The sequence below is a fragment of the Lactuca virosa genome, chromosome 2 (genome assembly GCF_052849685.1).
Source record: "Lactuca virosa cultivar CGN04683 chromosome 2, Lactuca_virosa_CGN04683_v6, whole genome shotgun sequence".
Taxonomy (NCBI): Eukaryota; Viridiplantae; Streptophyta; class Magnoliopsida; order Asterales; family Asteraceae; genus Lactuca; species Lactuca virosa.
In genome coordinates, this window is record NC_136427.1 from 301,864,647 (window position 1) to 301,883,283 (window position 18,637).

An 18,637-nucleotide genomic window follows, 5' to 3' on the forward strand; every position below is an offset into this window, starting at 1 on the left:
AAACTAAAGGGCAAGATCCTTGCCACCAATAACGAAAATCTAATTCGAGAATCTGCCACTTAAATCCCAGATGTAATTCCAAACCGATCATATCAACCGCTTCCTCCCTGTGCCGCGAGGCCCAAGGAACGACCTCTAGCCAAACCTCCGAGACCTCCAACCAACATACTCATCCGAGTCTGAACCACTCAACCCACATCAATATCACCACAGGGGCCCGAACAAACACAAAACCCATCCTCGCCTGGGCAACCTACACCAAAAGACCGACAGATACGGAACCACTGCCTCGAACCATGGTATCCAACCATGCTATCTTCCCTGACCAGCACTTAGATTCCCAAAAATCTTCCTTGAATCGAGTATGGATCCTGTGCTTTCAGTAGTATGGGCCCAATACTACCTTCCACACCTATCCATCCTTTCCTCAAGAATTATCTCGGGTCCTCTATGACCTAGTCACAAAATATTCCTGAAACCTGCTCAACAACGAAACAACCGCACTAAAGGACTCCCTAGGCTATCCTAGGGTTCCACGCTTCTCAGCCATCAGCTTCCGAAGAACTCCTCACAATGTCAATTAGCCATTCCATGAATACAATCACATGCAATAAAGCTCAAATAATCCTTCGAGTAACAGACTCATTCTTACAACGGTTGGACTTATATAAGACCTGCGCAGCAAGGTCAAATCCATCACTTTGAGATTATCCAACCTTTTTCACATGTGACTTGAAATATTCACTTAATGGCTAACTCCCATCACTCATGAGTTCCACAAAGCAAAAGCAATCAACATTCGTGTAGAGGAGTCGACTGACACTAAAATGCAATAAGATATGACAGATCCTCCTATGAAATCCTCGATCTTCAACTCCCCGCACCATGGTTACACCTTCGCCCTACTCTCACTCTCCTCAGAGTGGCTAATCATTCCTCACGTTGACCCGCTAAACACTGCACTTACTCATGAAACTTCCACCAACCCTACATCACTCGTGTATGCTAGCCATACATAACATTGGATCCTATAGACAATCGAATACTTAATCCTACCCTAATCCCTTCATCAAACAAGAACAGGAAATAAGGCCAAACCAAGCATTCTCAGGCTATAGACTCTTACTTATGTACAACTATGATTCATACACTAAGCAACTACAGTAATGATGTCAATTTCATATAAAGAAGAATCCTAGGCTATCATGCATCATATAATCAGGCAATTCTATCATGCAATTCCTAAAGATCCCTAGCCTATCACTAGCATGTTGTTCTAACATATCACAATATCAAATAACAGTATGGTATTTTAGGGTCTACTTACTGGCTCCGACTAATCGTACACATCGCATCCTCCTTAAGTATTTTGAAAACCATTTGAAAATCTTTTTCGTTAGTTTGAGACAGGATTCACATGAGTGTTCCTCCAATTCACTCAAACCAAGGCTCTGATACCAACTTGTAACATTCATAAAATTTCATAAAATTTAAACTTTTCAAAACAACCCTTTTTCTATAGAAGTGTTTACAAAAACCGTTATTCCCAAAACATTATTTAAAAATCAGAATCTCTTTCAACATAGTTTTCAAAACATTCACATTATCAGAGTTAGTTTCCCATAAATCATAAGTCCAAAACGCAAGGATGTGTATGATCACGCCTTCACCTTGCCACGATCCACTGAAGTACCTAAAACCATACACCAAAACTGTAAGCACGAAGCTTAGTGAGTTCCCCCAAAATACCAACACCCAAACAGATAACATATGCACATAACAACATGTATTGGGACCACAGCTAAAAGACTGGATTACCCCTTGAGCCCGCAATATGAGTATGGCTTGCCTATCAGGCCTACAACTCATATCTAGCTTACTCTCGAGCCCATAGCATAAGTCTGACTTGCCCTTGGGCCCACAACTTATGTCTGGCTTGCTCCCTCAATCCTTGGACTGGAATACCAATGACTAGCCATCAGTACGAGTTTGGCATACCAACCGGTCCTTAGCTCTTATCTGGACTGCTAATGAACCCTCGGTATGAGTCTGGCATGCCCTCCCTGGCCCTCAGCTCATATATGGAATGCTAATGAGTCTGGCATGCCCTCCCTGGCCCTCAGCTCATATCTGGCATACTCCAGGGTTTGTTGGCTACAACACAAAGCAGTACAACCTCAACCCAACCCACACAATATGTCGACATATAACATATAATATCATATAAAGATAAATAGACAATATCACAAGTAGTCCTACAGATCTACCAGACTAACATATCAAGACCAGCATAACCAAACTAGCATGCCTATCTATTCCATACTCGGCATATCAATAATATCAGGCTATCAACTAAAGGACCGACCTTGGTGCCTTCGACCCGAAAGTACAGTGAGGAAAACTCACCTCGAATGCAGAAGCTCCCAGAAAGAAAATCCTTAGATGCTGCCATGCCGGCTTCCCGAGCTATCAATACCAACAACACACCCAATTAGCAATTAGGTTCCATGCTATAGTCCATAATCCTTACTTAGGGTAAAATAACCATTTTACCCCTGACCCAATCATGAACCAAAACTGAGGCCCAAAACCAAAAGATCCACAAAGGCCCACTAATGGCCCAATTTTCCAAATTGGGCCCAACCCCATATGGGTCTTATCCTAAGCGCATAATTTTCCTTATTACAATTCAGATTACTTTAAGCACCCCTTGAGACAAACTTGGTCAAAGACATAAATCGAAATTCAAAGTCAACGGTCCAACTTGACCCAACTCGCCGAGTTGTCCTTCAACTCGTCGAGTTTCTCCATCAATCTGCACAGATCGGGAAAAAACCAAGTCAACTCGCCGATTTCCTGAAACATCCCAAAAATATAGACCAAAAATTTTGTTTTAAATCAGTAATAAAAACCATCAATATTATCCATCACATAAAAATCATAATCATGTATCTCAGAAATATCATCATATCTGTCAATGTATCAAGACCATGTATCATAAATCAGAGTAAATCCTCCCAGGCTAAAAAAACAGTGGTGTGTGCCATGCAGTCATCCCGAGCTCTTCCTCTTACTAGCAGAAGTACCTGAAACCAAAACTGAAAACTGTAAGCACGAAGCTTAGTGAGTCTCCCCAATTACCACATACCATACACATACCATAGAAACATATCTTAGGCCTCGCCCCTGCTACATCGAGTCAAGCTCGGCATCGACTTTCCCGAAATTGGGCCCCGCATAGCATCGAACCCTATTCGGCATCGGGCCCCGTCCGACATCGAGCACATCTCGGAATACATGTGAGCATAAATAATAATACACATAAACCTAAGCATATAAAATTAACACTTAAACATTCCTCGGGCCCCGCCCGACATCGGATCGTAATCTGGTAACATACTAACATTCCTCGGGACCGCCCCGACATCAGAACAAAATCCGGAAACATACAATACAAACACATGCAAGAATCACAAAGACATCAAGCATACAAGCATTCCTCGAGACCGCCCCGACATCGGATCGAAATCCGGAAAAAGCATATAAACCTACATCGGGCCCCGCCCAACATCGAACCATAGTCCGAAACTAATACTAGCTACACGGGCCGACCTTGGTGCCTTAGACCCGTTCCCACTGGAGGAAACTCACCTCGAATGCTAGCTGTGAAATCTCGTGTGAGGAATCTCTGACAGCTGCTCCAACGACTCCCCAACTATCAATTTCACAATAACACTTAATCAAAAATCTAATAATCCTTCTTAGGGTAAAATGACCATTTTACCCTTGGTCAAAGTCAACATCCTGGTCAAAGTCAAAGTCAAGTTCAACACCCAGTCAACTCAACTCGTCGAGTTACCTCCTAACTTAGCGAGTTCCTAAACTACTCAAACTCGTGGTCAACCGAGTCAACTCGTCAAGTCCCTTCACAGACTCGTCGAGTTCTACTTGGCATACAATCGGGACAACCCGACTTCAACTCGTCGAGTCCCTTTTCTGGACTCGCCTAGTTCCCCTTTCTGTTTAGGCTATCTTAATGGATTAAGCCCCTACACTTCAGATCCAAGCTTCATACTTCACATAAACCCTGAAAATGTCCTTTTAAGGGTAAAGTTTCTAACAAGTTTCTAACTTTACCCATTAATACCACTTCTTAAAGGGTTTAGCTCAAACCCTAAATCCGTGGGACCTAGAACTTGGTCCCTAAACCATCTATACACCAAACTAAAGCTTAAAACCTCAGATCTAAGCCCCTAGCACTACTTGAACATGTAAAGTTCCCACCTTTCACCACATGCATGGCCTTTTGGGGCTAAAAAGACCGATATGATACTCTATGGCTTGCATGGGGGCTCCAATGGCATAAAGTTTGCACCTTTATGTCATAACTGTTGGATTAGGTGTCTAAGCCCATAACTATGATTGGTATGTACTTGAACCGATAGTAGCATGGTCCTTTTGGGTTGCCTTCACCGGAGCAATTTGATAGGATGGATATTTGAGAAATAAGTTATTTGTGATTTATTAATATATTATAAGAATAATATATTAATTGAGAAATCATATTATTTAATTTGTATTGATCAAGAATTAATTTAAAATTAATTTAGTGATCAAAGAGACTGATTAAATTAACGGGGACTGATTAGGTAAATCATTAATACTTATAGTTTGGGCTAATGATCCATGTTGATTAGGGATGGACTAAATCTATGTGAGAGTCCATGAAGATTTAGTCCAAAGGGCCTATCATATGAGTTATTGGATTGATTAAGGCCTAATTATAGGAATTAGGGTTTTTGAGATGAAACCCTAGGGATTCCACACTATAAATACTAACCCTTGCACTCCCAACATCGACACTTGTGTTCCAAGGTGAAACCCTAGCCGTTTTTGGTGTCTCATAACCTCTCTCTCATATTCCTCCATTTGCTTTTGGTGTTTGTGACGTATTAGAGGTATCACATTTGAGGTACTAAGCTCTTGAAAGGCCAAGTACTACAAGCTACAACTAAGAGGTATTCATCAAACTAGATTTTATGTTATAAATCTCCAATTGTATGCTAGTTAGGGTTTATGCTTTGGATAAAATGAAATTGCATGTATAACTTGAGAAAACTTAGATCCAAAGCATTTAGGGTTGTATGTGCACCGTAGGATTGTTATAGTGCTTAAAACCCATCAGTGATATCAGAGCCTAGGGTGTTTTCTGTTATATTGATGCAATTGTATTGTTTTTAAAGCTGAAAAAGTTTCATTTTTTTGCCTCTGACTGCTGGACTCGACGAGTCCCATGAGGGAACTCGACGAGCTGGATCATCTGTTGGCAGATTTTTCGAGTTTTGGTCAGTTTTAGATTAGGATCATTACCACAAACTGCTTTGACTGATAAACTTCGATTTTTCTGATATGGTAATGATTATCCTCATCTAATTGAATGATGATTGTCAAATTTTAAGATAATTACTTGATTTTGTGAAAAATTAATTATTTGTAGAATTTGATTTGAATCATCTTGCTATATGAAATTAGATTAGGTCAATTTTGTGATATAGATAAATCATATGATTAATTTAGTTAATTTCAAATTGATCCTAGAGGTTTTGAAAAGTTTCAAAACTTGCCCTCAAGTTTTGGAATTTAAAATTTGATTAAAAGTTTTAATTGTGAAATATTAAATTCTAAAACCCTAGTATTTTAAATGTTTAAAATACATCCTTTTGGTTTCATAATTTAAATTTAGAATTAAAGGTTTTAATTTTGGAGATTTAAATGGACACAACTAGAAGGAATAATTATGGCTTTGTTGATAATTAATTAAAAGATTAATTAAAAGATTATTAATAAATCCATAATAGAATGGTTTAAAGTTTTAATTGAATTAAAAGTCTAATTTATTTAAAAGATTAAACCTCCTAGTATTTTAAAGGTTTAATATACACCCTTATATTATATAAAAATAAAAGTCTAATATATTATATATGTATAAGTTGAAAGTCAGTCTTACCGTTAGTAGGCCTCATTCACGAAGGTGGTCTATAATGGGTGTTTAAGGAACGACCTGTAAAATGACCGTCATTGGGTATACACTCTTACCTACCGCACTCTTGACTAGTGGAAGGTCGTTAGCCGAACGGGTAAGATAGGACATTCTCATTAATAAGTATAATGAAAATACAAGTAACTAAACTTTTTTTTAATTCCCAATCTTAGTTACTTAAGAAAAAATGTGAATTTGATGCTAACCCATGAAATTACACATTTCACCTTATTGGTCGTTAGTGGTGGGTGTGTGGTTAACCGACACACTAATATGGGACTAATGAAGGATGACAATGGATAGCTCGTAGGTTATCATAGATCAATATAGTGTGTGTGGCTAACCGACACATTGATTAGGTGATAAATGACTTCGAGAGTACCAAGCTAATTTGCATGGTTATTCACACCTTGTTTGTGATCCTCGGTATCCCAATCACAAACTTGAAGGGCGTAATCGAGATTAAACATGTCATTGAAAAGTTCAATGAATCTCAAAAGATCTAGGAGTTTCATTTAAAAACTAATTCGTTTAAGATTTGTTTTCATGGTGGAATTGGTAGATCGTCATTTACCTACCGACAAATAATTTATAATTGGATTACGACATCCCTCTTCCGAATTGTGAATCATTGTGTTGGGTCATAGCCTTAATATTTCATTTGGGTGTTATATTAAGGATTGAATCAACGAACTTGAATTTCTCCCTTAGAGATGTCTAGTTCTGACAACTATGGTCATCCTGAATCTTTTGGAAAAAGCTTTCCTCATGAAGATGATATTCCACGTGATGATCAAGGTGAAAGATCAATCCCTTCCTCGTGCGTTGGTGGAACTTCTCTTCCTCCACCACCTCCAATAATTCTCCCTGACCCACATGTTAGTCGACTTAAAAAGTTGAAGATCACTCAAGCCCTATTGGCAAGTAAACATGAAGATGGAAAGTCTGTATGTGCTCACGTCTTGGAGATGAAGTTACATATTGATAGACTAGGAATGTTGGGTGTCGTTTTCCCAAGGAAGCTAGCTGTTGACTTGGTTCTTCAGTCACTTCCCGAGTCATATAGTCAGTTTGTTAATGACTACTGTGTGACAGATCACAACATGACCCTCATTGATCTGACATATTTGCTGATTGCTGCTGAATCAGAAATGATTTGGCGCATTGGTAAAGCAAATTTGATTGGAAGATCTACCTCCAAAATTTCCATAGACATAGGCGATGGCAATGATGATCCAGAAAAGATTTCTTCTCCTAAGGGAGAGAAATTGGCCATGGTCGAAAAGTTTGACCATAAGAGAATGGCCAGGTCTGGGATTGTCCCATGTGTCATTCCCAAAGAGTATGTTTGTTTCTATTGTCAAGAGAAGGGGAATTGGATGCGAAACTGTTGTATCTACGTGAAGGATCACAAGGATGGTAAAGTCAAAATGTATGACTCTACTTCAGGTAAGTCTACTATCTAACTCTATTAAGTTCCTAATTTATAGATTCTTAATACATGATGTGATAAGATTGCATTTTGATGTTTTGTAGGATCAAAGAAAAGAAAGGAAGCTTAAAGGAAGAGTGAGTTGAGTCTGATCGTGAAGAGATGGATTTCGATCACATGATTCGATGATCAGATTTTTGAGCTGCTGCTTAAGAGTTATGATAGATTGCTTAGGAATATTTAGTAACATAGTTTTCATTTGTATTTGCATTGTAAGGACAAGTTTTCCGCATTTTATAAATAAAGAAAAATTTTGATTTTATCTTATTTTATGTTTCTTTGCAATGACATTTGTGAAAATTGTTGTTTGTATGTTTCTATTAATAGCAATGCTGAAAATGGTTTGATTCTTAGTTATATCGATTGTGGTAGTGTCGTAATTTTTTCAAGTAAGGAAAGATTCTCATCGCCCAAGTTTCAATTGGACATAAATTTGGAATCATATAATTTGGAATTATGTGATGTATGAAAACCATGGTACTTGGGAAATTGGAACTAATTCCTTGTTACATATGTATGTAAGTCAAGTGAAAGATGAAAGGATCTAGTACGCATTGATGTGAACTGGTCAGGTCCACCACAAAGTACGATAAAGTTTATTCGTCATGATTTACTGAAAGCTTAGTAAATATGGTTATACTTACAAGATTAAGTGTGATTCTGAATCATTGAAAAAGTTCCAATGTATAGCAGAACGAATAAGAAGAATCAATTAGGCAGAAAGATAAAAGTTTCTCCAATCTGAAAGGAAAAGAGAGTACTTGAGTATCGTGTTTTATGATCATCTTAGTGATTATGAAACCATGTCACAATTGATCCTCTAAGGACACCTTAGTACATTTGTATGGCTAAAAAGAGGAATCGAGAATTGTTGAAATGGTTGAATCAAGAAGGGTGAGTCATACTTCGTTCCAAAATCAAGTCTTAGAGTCATACTCAGAGATTGTATCTTGAGTGACATATCCTGAGTAGGTTTATAAACACATCATGAAATGTAGAGTAGAAAAGTTTTCTTAATTATATACATTTGAGATTGGAAGTTGTGATGTTTTGGATAAAACAATGACCAATAACCAATCATATGAAGTGTTGTTCTTGATAAGAACCCGTACTAATTCTTGAATATTAGTTTGTCGAGGAATGTTCCTTAACAAGAGAATCTTATATGACAAGAGGTCAGTGGGAGTCTTAAAAGATCTTGAAAAGTTTTAAGAACTAATCAATAATAAACCTATTATTTATCACTAGCACACGACTTGAGGTTTGCCACCTATCATGTTGACATATTCTTGTTTCTGTGCCCGTTCCAATTAAGTTAACTATGCATGTGAGTTCTATGAGTTCTCATTTGATTGCATAAGGCAAAGCACCTTGGTCAATGAAAGTACATTGATCGATAGGGGTGAGCTGCACAACAACTTGGAAGCAATGGTAGGCCCTTGTGCTACTAGATGGCAAGAAATTAAGATTGAAAAAGTTCGGTCCATATGAGTTTGGATTTGTGACAAACCTTGTCTTGTGATTATGGTTATGACAAATTCACATGGATAGGAACACATACACTATAAAATTTAAGTGGCAAAAGGTTTCTCTCCTTCATGAAAATGATTGTGAGGAAATGCTTTCACCGGTAGATTTTAAGGAGATAACAGTTGTGTTAGTTGTGTTCTCAAATTCGATTATGATTACGACATCCCTCTTCATAGTTCAAATTGTGAGAAAATGGAAAATAGTTTCAATATTCGGGACTTATTGTTCTAAGTTCTGAAATAGTTTAAACACACATATGAGCTTTCTAATAAAAGGTGAATGAGCTTAGATAAAGACTTATTGAAGAATCTCGTATCAGAAATCTGAGCTTTGGTAAGAAAGTCAATAAGTATTGAATTCTAGAAGTCCAGCTGATTTCTGAATACATGTCAAAGCTAGTGGGAGCATAAGTGTTATGCTTATAAGTATGTAATTATTATGCTAGTGGGAGCACAATTATTACATTAAGTGTTACGAGTTAGCAATACTATTAATAGGAAACAAAGTTTTAATTTGCAAAGTTGTAGATTTTGAAAAGTTGTTTCGCTATAGAAAGTTTTAAGGGAGAGGAGCTCATACTTCATTTCGGATCTAAAAGATTAGATTGAAATTATTAAAGGGACTTAGTCATGGATATATATGAATGTAATGTTGAAATGTTTCAACATTAGAAATTCTATATATATATATATATATATATATATATATATATATATATATATATATATATATATATATATATATATATATATATATAGAAACGTTATAGCAAAGGACTGGTCTAGTATCATGTCTTCATGTAAGACATTATGAATCGTATCCTATGTGCTTCGGATATAGGATCGATTACATATGCTATAATATTCGATTGTTCTAATTTCCAAATACCTTGGGTATTAAGAGGGAAAATGGACTAGAACAAGATATGACTGAAAGTTTTAAGCAACTGTCAAGGAGAATCTGAAGTTCGCTGAAGATTGGTTGCTTATAGACAGTTGGAAGTACAGTAATGGATGGACCATATTGACGTGATTCTGAATAGATAGGATTCTGTTAAGAATGGATAGTCATATGGCAATATGGAAATGTTTCCATAATGGGAGTTGGATATTAAGAATCTATGTGTGGAAACTTTTATGCAAGAAAGATATTCAAAGGAATGTACTTTGAATATGAGACTTCGTATCTCCAATGGAATGTTTTGTAATTGGAAAAGTCTCTGTGACTTTGGTGCCTAGTCATTACAAAATGATCATTTCATAATACCTTAGAATCTAACACATTCTAATAGTGGAAGAATTTGGTATTCTTACATTTATGATAAGGATTTGGAATTGTGAAATAAGCATCGTTGGAAATGTTTCCAATTGATCTCTTTCATATAGAAAGGACCATAGGTAAACATAGTGTGCATGCTTAGAGCATGGTATAACTATTGTTTTAATTCAAGTATTAAGTTGATTAGTCGAAACAGTGATACAATGAATAATATGTAATCGATATGGTGATTAAATAATAAGTGTTTTTTTATTTATATTCAAAAGTTTTGAGACCATATTGGATTAAATTATTCTTGTGTTTCACTTCGCATGTTTTACTTCCCGAATAACTAGGTTATTCAAACATCCACAGTCGATCATACTTTGGAAGTAAGTAATGAGGAAAGACTTTCATGAATCCGTCTGTAGATTGTCTAAAAGCTTAGACATAACAAATGTTTGCTACAGTGTTCATGAGTACTCCTGAAATAGGAATTTGAGTATTGGATTAAACCCACGCTCACATGAATCACTTCATGGATTTTATCACGAGTGATTGTGAGACGATAATATCTTATATTCTTGAAACGGAGACATATGAGTTGTAGTTTACAAGTAGGTTGCACATTGATGATACGTAAACGCACCAGTAACTTGGTGTTATAAAATGTATTGTTGTGTGTGATTTGATGAGTAAATTGAGCAAGCATATGAGTCGAAGTTTATCCGTTCCTTTTACCCTAAGAGGGATAAAAGCGATATATGTGGGCCCCTCGATGATTTAGTGATGACACCCTAAGTGCTTGGCCAAGCCTGGACTGATTTGATTTGTTCAATTAGTCAGTCATCATAAATCGGAAATCGGAAACAGAACTTGGACAGAGAGAATGACTATAATCCATGTCTCATGTCTATAGGATATATTGTAGAATGGTGGAATATTTGATCCCTTATCTAAAGGACGTGTTACTGATAAGATCAGAGTTCGACAGCGGCTTTTGAGAGCTACAATTGCTAATCGGATTTTGAAATCGTACTTACAGTTATATTTATTAGACTTATCCAAGTGGGAGACGGTTGGATTAGGTGTCTAAGCCCATAACTATAATACGTATGTACTTGAACCGATATTAGCATGGTCCTTTTGGGTTGCCTTCACCGGAGCAATTTGATAGGATGGATATTTGAGAAAGAGGTTATTTGTGATTTATTAATATATTATAAGAATAATATATTAATTGAGAAATCATATTATTTAATTTGTATTGATCAAAAATTAATTTGGAATTAATTTAGTGATCAAAAAAGACCGATTAAATTAACAGGGACTGATTAGGTAAATCAGTTTTACTTATAGTTTGGGCTAATGATCAATGTTGATTAAGGATGGACTAAATCTATGTGAGAGTCCATGAAGATTTAGTCCAAAGGGCCTATCATATAGGTTATTGGATTGATTAAGGCCTAATCATATGAATTAGGGTTTCCAAGATGAAACCCTAGGGATTCCACACTATAAATACTAACCCTTGCACTCCCAACATCGACACTTGTGTTCCAAGGTGAAACCCTAGCCGTTTTTGGTGCCTCCTAAACTCTCTCTCATATTCCTCCATTTGATTTTGGTGTTTGTGACTTATTAGAGGTATCACATTTGAAGTACTAAGCTCTTGAAAGGCCAAGAACTACAAGCTACAACTAAGAGGTATTCATCAAACTAGATTTTATGTTTTAAATCTCCAATTGTATGCTATTTAGGGTTTATGCTTTGGATAAAATGAAATTGCATGTATAACTTGAGAAAATTTAGATCCAAAGCATTTAGGGTTGTATGTGCACCTTAGAATTGTTATAGTGCTTAAAACCCATCAATAACAGCCCCTCTAGGTTCTAGATCTGGAAGAATACCCACTTGGGTCGATCATTTTCCAAAAACTATCATTCTTGGACCAAAAACCCACATAAAGAGGACATAAAGAGATCTAATGAACCAAAAGCCAAGATAGAAACTTAATTACCAGAAAATATAGCAAAGGGAGTGTAGTTTTTGGATCTACTCTTCCCCTCTTGAGCCCTCTATCTTCTTCTTCTTCCACAAGCTTCAAAAGCACACAAAGATCACTCAAAATGGCTCACACTCTCAAAGAAAGCTCTAGGGTTTCGTGGATTAGGGTTTGGGACAAGGAGGCTGAAAATAAGGCCAAGGGATGGGGGTTAAGGAGCTTAAATAGGGTGCTAAACCCCGAAATTAGGGTTTCATTCTGGCCGATCTACTCGCCGAGTCGAGGGCTCTTGACTCGTCGGGTAGATAGCTTAAACCCTGCACATATTCTACCCTCTGCTCGACGAGTTAGGGCCACCAACTCGTCGAGTTACCCTTCCAAAATAAATAAATAAATGAGTTAAAAGCATACCAGGAACCAGACGTTACATTTCCTCTATCAATCTGAAAATGTCGGGGAAAACCGAGCAACCTCACCGAGTTTATCCAACAAACTCGCCGAGTTCGCCCGAAACCCACCTCTTAACACATTAAGCACTTAATCCATGAGGACATGACTCCAAAACATAGATCTGACTTCCTTGAGCTGGAAAACCACGTAAAGTTGCCAACTTTACGTTCATACATGTGTAAATGAAGCTCTTAAGCTTGGAATGGTCTTAATAATTGACTTAATGCATGCATGACACCAAAATCCTCATAAAGTTTGCACCTTTAAGCTCAAGGGTACCAAAACCGACTCAGATATGAAGGAACAACCCCTAAAATGACTTTACTCCATCATCATCCCCAAAAAGAGGCCAAAACACAACAAAACCCAAAATAAAGAGATCTAATCATCCATAAGTCAACGTATGAACTTGATACCTTAAAGTGACTGCAAGAAATGGAGTTATTCTGGATCCAAGACTTCCTTCTCCAAGCTAGAAACTTCAAGATCTTCTAATTCCTTCACAATGCACAAAATGAGCACTAAACTTCCTTCCAAGTCTCCAAAAACTTGACAATGGAGGCTACAACTCGTTTTAGGGTTTGGACAATAATGGAGGCTGATAAGGAGGCAAGAAAAAGGACTTAAGGACTTTAAATAGGGTGCAAGACCCTAAAAATTAGGGTTTCCTTCCCAGCTGCCAACTCGTCGAGTTGAGGCTCCCCAACTCGTCGAGTTGGTTCATTAAACCCTCGCGATCCATCCATCTTCAACACGACGAGTTGGCCCCTCCAACTCGTCGAGTTGACCTAGAAATAGGGTTATTCTCAACAATTTCTTTTTAAGATTTCGGATGTTACAACTCTCCCCTACTTAAATTAGATTTCTTCCTCGAAATCGCTCCTTACTAACACTCACAACCCAAACAACCGCTTGAGGAACGACCCCGAAAATTCTGCACATAAACTACCTTTCCAAAACAATAAAAACCCAAACAGAAACTGCCAACCTGAAGAAGAACAACCCATGATCTCATGCAAAGACCCAACCTTATATATCTGAACTTGGGTATCGAATTGGTCTGACTCCCTGATAGACCTCCCAAACTGATCTGATTGCTAGAACCATGCCACTTATCCATCGAAAAATCTATCCAACCTTTGATGATAACAATTCCATAAACACACAAGAGATATAAAATATAGACTTCCTCGACTGTCGGGCCGATACACTGCTGCTAAGAGCCCGAAACCTCATCACTTTCCCTTCATTCACAAGATGAAGCCACCCTAGAGCGCAGACACATAAACTAGACTATGAATCCTCCAACTAATGCCTTTGATATACAAATTTCTTAACCCCCTCCGCTCTGGATACGGACCTTGCACGGTCCCACTCGCTACTCCCAACACGAGTTTCCACCAAAAGCCTCCTCGAAAATGGCTACCCATGATACCTCCTCACGGAATCTTCCCTAAAACTGATGAATATCCATTTGAATCTACCCCCAGTCCCTAACTGGGGCATTACCAGAACCATGAAGAATGATCCTCGAAACACACCGACCTCGAACTTATCCCAAAACCGAACCATATGATGAACCCAAAATCTTAACACCCTTGACTCTTTGCTATGTCATTACCGACTATTGCTTTGACGAGCAACGACGATCAAACCGTGAACTTTTGCGATACATCCAACCCTTACCGACTCTGGTGTACCCCCACCTGGGCACCCACTCGATACAATCACCGAGAACTTTATGATTTACGAGTGCATAAGGAATTTCCAACTTGAGAATCACAAATCTAACAACCGCTAGCGAACAACTGGAATTATTGCATACAACCTGTCGAGACTTTATGATACTTTACTGATACTTCCCTCAATTCTTATTGTTTCCCTTATCCAACCAACATATTTACGATTCGCCCGATCGCCCGTCAACACGTCCACACCGGAAGCACTACAAGCAGAAGAAATGAACCATCCTGATACTAGGCCTACAGCCTATGACTGGAATACCCCTACAAGGTCCTCATCATAGGTCTGGATTGCCTCTGAGCCCACATAATGAATCTGGTATGCCCTCCCTGGCCCTCAACCCATGACGGGAATGCTCCTGATAACCTACCGACACCGTCGTCCTCACATCATTGGCCCAACACTCCGGGCCTAAAGATACCCATTTCTTTCCATTACCTTGAAGGGACCTAAACAACTCCCTTACAATGCCAACTAAGCACCACAAAACAGCTACCAAGCAAAACCTTATGAAAACAAAGTTGCACACGATCCGCGGATAGGATAACGGTTGCACTCTTGATCCAAATCAAAAGCTAAAACCCAAGAGAACGAATGCCATCTTGCCCAGCTCACACGGAACACCCCCATACACATACTTAAGAGACCCAAAATCTCATCCGAAGAGAAAAGAAACACCAGAGATAATCGAAATGCCACCTTAATCAAAACAGAAAAACATCTTCACGATCGGTCAAAACAAGACACCATACTGGACTGAGATTTTAAAAAGCTACTTATATTAGCTTTTTAGGAGTTTTTTAAAAAATTTTCAAATACACCCTTAGTTAATTATAAAAACACATTCTTTTAAATTTCCTTTAATGTCATTTTATATCTTTCAGTAAGTTTTACCAAAAATCATTTTTTTATCAGCTAGCAACTAACTTTTTATTTAATAGCTAGCTTAGCTGGTACGCAAAACATAGCATTGATATCTCATTGAGTTTTAAGTAACATTTTTTATTGAGAAATTTGAAAAATCTCAGAATTTTCCGTTATACAGATTTAAAAATCTGTTGAATATAAAACATAAATGTTTTTTAAAAACCAAATTTGAAGACGTCAATGAATGCTATAATTTTAATCATCCAGCTTATCAACAATAGTTGTGATGACCATCCGATAACAATAAGTTTCGGATACATCCAACTGAATATTATACTAAAATGAAAGAAGTAAACCGACAAAAACATCATGTATTTTCAGTTTTTTGGGACTTATGGCCAAAAAAGCCGTGTATTTTTTGAAAATATAGGTAAAACCTATGGAGTTTTATACCATATTCATACCATTTAACCATATTAACTTTTGACCTACATACATGTGGTGCTAGATCCATAATTATGATATGTTGAGGTGTTGCGATGTATGATATAATAATGATATGAGACATATAAATTGGATTATATAAAAATACACTTTACACTAAAATACACTCTACACTAAATTTACCTTGGTTATACATACAACATTCATATTTTATTTATATAATAATTTGTAAAAAAGGTCTACATGTAAAAGAATACAGTTAACATTTTACAACCAAATATGAAGAGATATGATGAACTGGGCTTGTATCTACTTTTAATTCGGATTGGTCCAGACTTCAGAGTCCGGAGTATTTTCCTTTGATTTGGGGCTTTAATTGAAGAGCAGATTGATTTGTATCAGGCTCTTTTAAACTGATTTAGAATTTTAGATCGGATGAACTGTGGGCTTGTCTACCTTGTAAAACTAGTTGACTTTTTTACTTCCATTTTTCTCATCGTATCTATGGAATTTTAGTTTGTCCATTAAAAAAAAATGATGAAAAAGTAACAAACATACCGCCATCCGTGGGACTCGAACCCACGACCACGTGGTTAAAAGCCACGCGCTCTACCAACTGAGCTAGAACGGCTCTACGTTTAACTTCACCGAAACATGATATATTACGGATACAGTTGATATATATTTTTATGTTCAGTTCATTTATTTTATAGCTTGACTTTCACAACCCTCATAAGCCATAATTAAATTAAAAATCACATAAATTAAATGATTAAAATATCTTTATGCGTTTTACAAAAACTCGGTCAAGCTATAGTCTAAATGTGAAAAAATTGACTACCAAATAAGCAATTGACAAATTTACAATGTAAGTACTATAATTAAGTACCCGATTATTTCATTACATTTCGATCGTCTAAAGAGTCATGGATGTTGTTACAACACTTTCTTGCAATCAGTACTCTTCCACTCTTAATCATCTTGATCACTAAAGTCTCAACTTTGCAGATTATTATTTAGAAAAATGGACCCATGATGCTTTTATCTTTTATTATCGTTTGTGTGAACAAGAGAAGGAAAATTATACGTGTCTGCCTTTATTCAATGCATATATGCTGTAAGGTACACTGTCTTTCTCGCAAAAAATAAATAAATAAATAAAAGTTTCCGTGGTATGGTAGGTCCTAAAAGTGCAAACTGTGCACCTTTCTCCTGACCATATATAATGGATACCGAAGAGAAATTCCATTTCATTTACATTTGTTTTCAAGTATATTACTGTATTGTGCTTGAGTTCTGCATTTATATAAGGTTTATAGAAATTTGGTAATCATTATTTTCGAAGATGATCCTTATTTTCCCTAAGTTTGTTCTATTCGCTTTTTATATTGTTGTTTTCCCTTGAGTACAAAGATAAACGAACCACAGAATGACAAGAGGAAGCGTAATCCCCATTCCATTGATAAGGTATTTTATCATCTCCTGTTGTCTTTACCAATTATTTTTGACAACCAGTTCACGTGTAGGACAGTAGTACCCTTTTTAACTTTATATACACTCTCTTATAGTTATAGCTCCACACACTGCACAAGGAAACCACACCCACAGAAAAAATGCAACCTTTCACATGTTTCATGGCATCCCTTTTAGTTTTAGCCCTCGTCTCCTTCACCACCATCTCCGCGACTCCAAGACTCAGATTAGAAACCGATTCCGACACCGATTTCATCAAGGCGTCATGTGAAGCCACAAGGTACGCCGACTTGTGCTTCAAAACCCTGTCCCCGTTTGCGACCACTGTCCAATCGAGCCAAATGCAACTGGCGAGTCTGGCGCTGAGTGTGAGCTTGAAGAGTGCTAAATCGACGTCGAAAGCCGTGAGGGAGCTGTTGAAAGGGCGGGATGTGAGTATGCAGGACGGGATGGCGGTGGAGGACTGTTTGGAGAATATGAGTGATTCGGTGGATGAGATGCGGAAATCGGTGGTCGAAATGAAGGGATTGGATGGGCCGGATTTTGAAGAGAAAATGGGGAATGTGAAGACGTGGGTGAGTGCTGCGTTGACAGATGAAGATACGTGTATGGATGGATTTCAAGAAAATGTTGGGAAGATGAAGGAGACGATTAGAGGGTATATAGTAAATGTTGCAGAGTTAACAAGCAATGCTTTAGCTCTCATTAGTAATATTTCTTAGATCTTTATTGTAAAAGAAGAGAGTGGCACTGCTTTGTTGTAAAATATATTTATTATATTTATTATATTTATTAGGTTATAGTGAACCCCTTGTCAATTAAGCAGCATGACTGGGGGTGGTTTCACTAGAGTGAAAAAAATTGTTTTAAAGAGGGTTTGAATGTTGATGTTATCAATAAATAACAAGGGGTTATTATTAGCCTTTATGGTATTGGGTCCTACCATCTCTAGAATTAATGTTGTCAGGTACTGTTTGGTACTTTTTGGTGGTAAAGTTTAAAATCATATTAATACAGTATTAGTTTTGCAACAGTTGTGTAACATGTTTAGGTAAGCTACAATCTAAATATTTCAGTGAAAAGACCATATTGTAATGTAACAATCTGTCTCACGATCACATGTTCAAATAACAAATAAACCCGAATAAACACAAGTATGAATCTAGATTAGTATTGTGATCTAATACAATATAAAAGATACAGAACTTAGATTAGTATTGTGATCTAATACAATATAAAAGATACATAACACACATTTGTATATAAGACGAGTTTAATCACAAACTCGACAAGATGCAAAGGTCAAAGGGGCTACGCCACGTTGCAGGGTAGAACC

The 18,637-nt window shown here is 37.2% G+C and overlaps 1 non-coding gene and 1 pseudogene across 2 annotated transcripts; one reads left to right on the top strand and one right to left on the bottom strand.

Annotated features, from left to right (window-relative positions):
- Positions 1 to 16,386: 16,386 nt before the first annotated feature.
- On the bottom strand, positions 16,387 to 16,459 carry TRNAK-UUU (transfer RNA lysine (anticodon UUU)). The gene has a single exon. It is a non-coding gene; the product is annotated as a tRNA-Lys (tRNA).
- An 820-nt stretch (positions 16,460 to 17,279) lies between these two features.
- On the top strand, positions 17,280 to 18,228 carry LOC145161552 (pectinesterase inhibitor 7 pseudogene; annotated as a pseudogene). The gene is made up of 2 exons (XR_013738530.1): positions 17,280 to 17,295; positions 17,397 to 18,228. The product of XR_013738530.1 is annotated as a pectinesterase inhibitor 7 pseudogene (transcript).
- The last annotated feature ends 409 nt before the right edge of the window (positions 18,229 to 18,637 follow it).